The sequence below is a fragment of the Callithrix jacchus genome, chromosome 2 (genome assembly GCF_049354715.1).
Source record: "Callithrix jacchus isolate 240 chromosome 2, calJac240_pri, whole genome shotgun sequence".
NCBI lineage: Eukaryota > Metazoa > Chordata > Mammalia > Primates > Cebidae > Callithrix > Callithrix jacchus.
Genome location: NC_133503.1, coordinates 73,023,697 through 73,029,532, shown reverse-complemented (window position 1 = coordinate 73,029,532; position 5,836 = coordinate 73,023,697). Strand labels below are relative to the sequence as shown.

The 5,836-nt window shown below is 48.0% G+C and overlaps 1 pseudogene; it reads right to left on the bottom strand.

Annotated features, from left to right (window-relative positions):
* Nucleotides 1-1,442: 1,442 nt before the first annotated feature.
* On the bottom strand, nt 1,443-3,007 carry LOC103790376 (F-box/WD repeat-containing protein 2 pseudogene; annotated as a pseudogene).
* Nucleotides 3,008-5,836: the final 2,829 nt, after the last annotated feature.

Here is a 5,836-nt window from a genome sequence, read left to right as displayed (position 1 = left end):
CATGAGAAGAGGCAAGGAGGCAGGGCAGCCCCGTGCCACACTGCCCAGATGCCTGTGGCTTGGAAAACCCCTACAGCCTTCTGTGATTTCAGCTGCAGTTGCTGCCATTAACAAGCACACAGGAAACTAAAGCCTGGGCTGCTGCCTTCAGCTTGTGTCCACACTTCCAACCCCAGAGCCGGGCCATTCAGTATCTCCTCCAGACCAGCCCCCACATTTAACAACCAGATGGTTCCAGCTGCAAAATTAGTTTAAAGCTCCACGTTCCCAGGTTTGTTTAATGGTTAAGCTTCCAGTCCCAGGATTGGGATGTTAGACATACTTCACTCTCTCTTTTGTTGGGAACATGTTTTGTGGGGGAACCGGTGCATCTAGCATGGACTCTGGCACAGGGATATTGAAAAGCACGGGGTCTGTACCTGGGAAGCCTACCCAATCCCTCCCAGAATGTCCTGTGTGGAGCAATGTGGGGTGTGTCTGGGAAGCAAGCCCCACTAGCCTGCTGCTCCCAAGTGCCCTCACACCCCCAAGGGGAGCCACAAGCCCCTCATGGCAGCAGGGCATGAGTTTGGGCCTTGGCTGTCACCAAGACCCAGCATCACCTCCCTCCAGCCTTCCCTGTTGACCCCTGGCCTCCTCACTGCGCTCTTCAGTGCTCAGCTGCCATATGACACACTGCCCAGAGGACCAGCTTTTCCAGCCACGACCACCAATGGCGCTGCTGCCACTACAAGACCTGGTGCTGCTGGGAGACCCATCAGCTGGGAAGGAGGCAGGCCAGATGCAGTGGCTCCTGCCTGTAGTCCCAGCACTGTGGGAGGCCGAGGCGGAAGATTGCTTGAGCTTGGGGGTTTGAGAACAGCCTGAGCAACATAGCAAGACCTTGTCTCTGCAAAAAATACAAAAATTAGCCAGGCATGGTGGTGCATGCCTGTGGTTTCAGCTACTCAGGAGGCTGAGGTGAGAGGATCCCCTGAGCCCAGGAGGTCAAAAATGCAGTGAGTTAGGATTGTGCCACTGTACTTCAACCTGGGCAACAGAGCGAGACCCTGTCCACCTCCCCTTACCACCCCCCCACCACCCAAAATAAAAGCAGCCTGAGGCTAGGATTTCGAGGATGAAGAAAGGGAACAGGGTCTGGATGAAGAGATGTTGCCAGACCTCGTCAGAGCTGTACCAGGACAAGCAGTCATCTCTCCAGCCTCCCTAGCCAGGGAGAATGCCTGCTGGGGACACCCAACCACGGCATAGGGCCCTCTTACAGCATCCTGATACAGCAGCTTGGGCTCGATAAAGTTGCACAGCATTTTTACAAAATGCATAGGACATAATTTAAAAGGTTGCGCCAAGAAGTCCTGTTGCCCCCTGCCCCTGGGACTGTTTTTCTCAGCTGGGCTGCCATAGCAAAGTCCCACAGACAGCTGGTCAAAGAACAGAGATTCTTTTTTTATGGTGAAAAGCTTTAATAACAGACAATCTGATTTCATAGGCAACCAATGAGCAGATTAATGAATCATTTAACTTTCTTTACTTACAACCAATATTCCACCCAAGAAAGGTGAACCCAAAATGCATCCTCTTGCATTCACCAGCAAAACTACATACAAATGAAGTCAATGGTGTACCCTGTTAGCATAGCATACTGCATTGTGAGTCAGTAAAACAAGCCTTCTCCTACTCCAGGTCCTGTCCCCCTGGCAAACATAGATACAAATGATGTGCACTGCGTGATGTGCATTAGGTGAGAACTTTGGTTCATGCAGTCAGCTGCTGTATAGGTTGCACCCATAGCCTATGGCCCTGGCACCCAAAGTCAGTCAGCAGTGGTGGCCCACGGTGTCAGCCATGTTCCTTCCATACCAGGTGAATACTGTGGTCAGGCATGCTGCTGGCAAAGACCAAGCCCATGTCATTGTGCCCATCTGGTCCATTCAACCAGGATGCTTCACCTGCCAGGAATCTTGAGCCTGTCTTTGATTTCCTGTACTCTGGCAGAGGCCAGCGGCTAATCAGGCTCTGTGTCTGCAAGTCTGTGATGCACAGGTGGCGGTTGTCAAACAGCAGAGCAAAAGTATTTCCAAAGCCAAGCAAGGCCAAGTTTGCTATCTCAGGAGTCTTGATGACCCTGAGAATAGCATAACTGGAGGCAAAGTTGCTGGTAGAGACCGAGTGCTGAGCTATAGACAAGGTATTTGCCAACCAAATGAAGCCTTGGCTGCAAGCAGATCCTTCTGTCCTCAGAGACAAGACAATGTCTTTAAGCACTTGCGGTTGATTTCTCTCCCAATTGGCCAAATCTTAATCTCCTATTTGTCTGCACTTAAGAAGATGTAGTCTTCAGGGCTGTGCAAGAGAGACTTGACTTTGCACAGTGAAGTCTGCAGAGCCACTTTCTAAGATATCATTGTAGTCCACACTAAACACTGTCCCCATGTCCTCGCGGAAGTGCTGGGTCCTGGCTCTGAAACTGTATTCCCAGCAAGCCACAGTGTTGGCAAAGGAGCCTGTCACAAGTTTCCGTTCATTGAACTTCACCACTGCGCAAGTGTGAGTCTGGATGCCATAAACACACTGCCCTGTGCTCAGATCCCACAGCTTTGCAGACCGTGACTGTCTTCCTCAGCTGGGCTGCCACAGCAAAGCCCCAGACAGAGGGTTAAAGAATAGAGATTTATCTTCCCACAGCTCTGGAGGTTGAGCATCCAAGATCAGGGTGACAGTGTGGTGAGTTCTTGGGTGGGCCTCTCCCTGGCTTGCAGACCATCCCCTGCTCCTTGCATTCTCACATGGCCTTTTCTTGTGTGTGCAGGAGAAGAGAGAGTCCTCTTGTCCTCTGCTCATGAGGCCACCAGTCCTATCAGATTAGGGCCCCACCCTTATGACCTCATCTAACCTAATCACCCCTTAAAGTTCTGCTTTCACAGACACTCACATTGCCAGTCAGGGCTTCTGCATAAGAATTTGGGGACACAACTTGTCTGTATCCCTCTGACTCGGCCTGAGGCATCCAGGGGAAAGGGCAAAGGGCACCCAGCAAAACTGCAGGGTGGTGGTTTAGTCCACACTCGGGGCTACAGAGCCCAGGTCTAGCTCTTGGCCTGGTCACCTTTATCAAGGTGAAGTTGAGTAAGTCTCTGTACCTTTATTTAGCTTCAGGGTCCACATCTTTTTTTTTTTTTTTTTTTTTAAACAGAGTCTCCTGTTGCCCAGGCTGGAGTACCGTGATGTGATCTCGGCTCACTGCAACTTCTGATTCCCAGGTTCAAGTGATTCTTCTGACTCAGGCTCTGGAGTAGCTGGGATTAGAGGTACATGCCACCATGCCCAGCTAATTTTTGTGTTTTTAGTAGAGACGGGGTTTCATCATATTGGCCAGGCTGGTCTCGAACTCCTGATCTCATGATCCTCCCACATCGGCCTCCCAAAGTCCTGGGATTACGGGCATGAGCCACCTTGCCTGGCCATCAGTGTCCACATCTTTTAAGTGGAAAACTTGATATGCCAAATTCTAGTGTTTTAAAATTTCCATTCAGTGTTTCTAATCCTAGGGTCTAGGCTTTTGTATATTTCTCTTAAGAGTCTGGTTAGAAACAGAGTAGTAATGAAATTATTATAGTAGGCGATGAGAGCTCTCATATATATCTCTCTCCTTAATTCTCACAACACCCTGCTGAAGTAGGGGTTAGTATTACCCCCATATTGCAGACAAGGAAACCAAAGGGCAGAGGAGCACAGAGATGTAAGGAACCAGGCTGCCAGGGTGCAAACATCCGACAGCATGGTGGGGCTAGTGGAGCCGCACCTGGCTGATCCCTGAGCCCAGTTGTTGCTCATTAGGTTATAAAGATGATATCATGGATAGAGACTTTCTATCCATTTTCTCCCATTTATTGTAGATGCAATCTGGACAGAGAAGGAATTGAGAGAACTTCAGAGACTGCAGTTTGTATATTTTGAACCATGTGATTTTTTGTTCTAGAATTCCAGTTCCAGAATTCCTCTGGAAACAGGTGTCTCTTACCCTGTTTATTAGTTTGCTATGATTTCCATAACAAAGTACCACCGACTGGGTGGCTTAAACAACAGATTTTTTTTTTGTCTTGCAATTCAGAACCTAGAAGTCCCATATCAGGGTGTCAGCAGCATAGGTTCCCTCTGAGGGTTGGGAAGAAGGGATGTGTTCCAGGTCCTTCTCCTTGGTGTGTGGATTGCTGTCTTCTCCCTGAGTCTCCACATCATCTTTGAACCTGTCTGTGTCCAAAATTTCCTCTTTTTAAAGTTTTTTAGAGACAAGGTCTCTTAATTTGCCCAGGCTGGTTTTGAACTCCAGACCTCAACAGATCCTTCTGCCTAAGCCTCCCAAAATGTTGGGATTGCAGGTACCAGCTACCAAACCTCACCCAAAGTTCCTTTTGTTTTGTTTTTTTTTTTGAGGCTAGAGTGCAGTGGCACAATCTCGTCTCACTACAAACTCTGCCTCCTGGGTTCAAGCCATTCTCCTGCCTCAGCCTCCCAAGTAGTTGGGATTACAGGCATGCACCACCACATCCTGCTAATTTTTACATTTTTAGTAGAGACAGGGTTTCACCATGTTGGCCAGGCTGGTCTTGAACTCCAGACCTCAAATGATCCAACCACCTCATTCTCCCAAAATATTGGGATTATAGGCGTGAGCCACTTTGCCCAGCCCCAAAATTCCTCTTCTTATAAGGACACCAGTCATATTGGATTAGGGTGTACCCCAGTGACTTCTGTTCAACTTGACTACCTCTGTAAAGATGCTGTCTGTATATACAACCATATAGGTCCTGGGGAGGTCAGGACTTTAACATGAATGTTTTTCAGCATTATTGAGGGGGCATAATCCTACCTATAACACACGTAATGACATTGCAAATGCATTCCCTCCCAAGGCTGCCAGGCCTTAGCCTTGAGACAGCGAAAACTTATCACAGGGGTTCTGAGGTGAGCAGAGGTCAGGGCAGGCACTGGGTATGAACCTAACCTGCTCCACTCCTGCTTGAGCCAAGGCTTTCTCCTGGTGTACCCTTTGACCACACAGAGCAGCCCAAAGAAGCAGGGCCTGTTCCTCCCAACTGACTGACAAATGCAAAGTACTATAGCCACTGAAATGCAAAGTTCAGTTGGAAATAGCTGCTGCAAAATGCTGGTGGTTCACAGCTTATATGAGTGTGGCACATAGAAATGCATTAAGTGGACCAGGCACATGGCTCACGCCTGTGATCCCAGCACTTTGGGAGGCCGACCTGGGTGGATCACTTGAGGTCAGGAGTTTGAGACCAGCCCTGTCTCTGGTGAAACCCCATCTCTACTAAAAATACAGAACTAGCCAGACGTGGTTGTGCATGCCAATAGTCTCAGCTACTTTGGAGACTGAGGCAGGAGAATCACTTGAACCTGGGAGGCAGCGGTTGCAGTGAGCCAAGAACACACCACTGAACTCCAGCCTAAGCGATGGAGCAAGGCTCTGTCTCAAAAAAAAAAAAAAAAGAAAGAAAAAAAATAAATGTATCAAGTGTAGGTTAATTTGAAATGCATAATAAAATAAATGTCTATCTAAATAACCCATGGTACAGTTTTGCCTGTTTGGGACATTATATAAATGAAGAGGGAACACTCTCAAAAGGAAAACCATAAAGTAATTTGATAAATCTGAATCTCATTATAAGTAAAAGGCCCAAACAGCTTTCCAAAGTAACTGAATGCACTATATTGGGGTTTAAAATCCATCCGTTTTCAGGATATCAGTCCATATGATTTTTATTGCTTGTAATTGGCATTGGCTTGAAGTTCAGTATGAACACCAACATTTGGG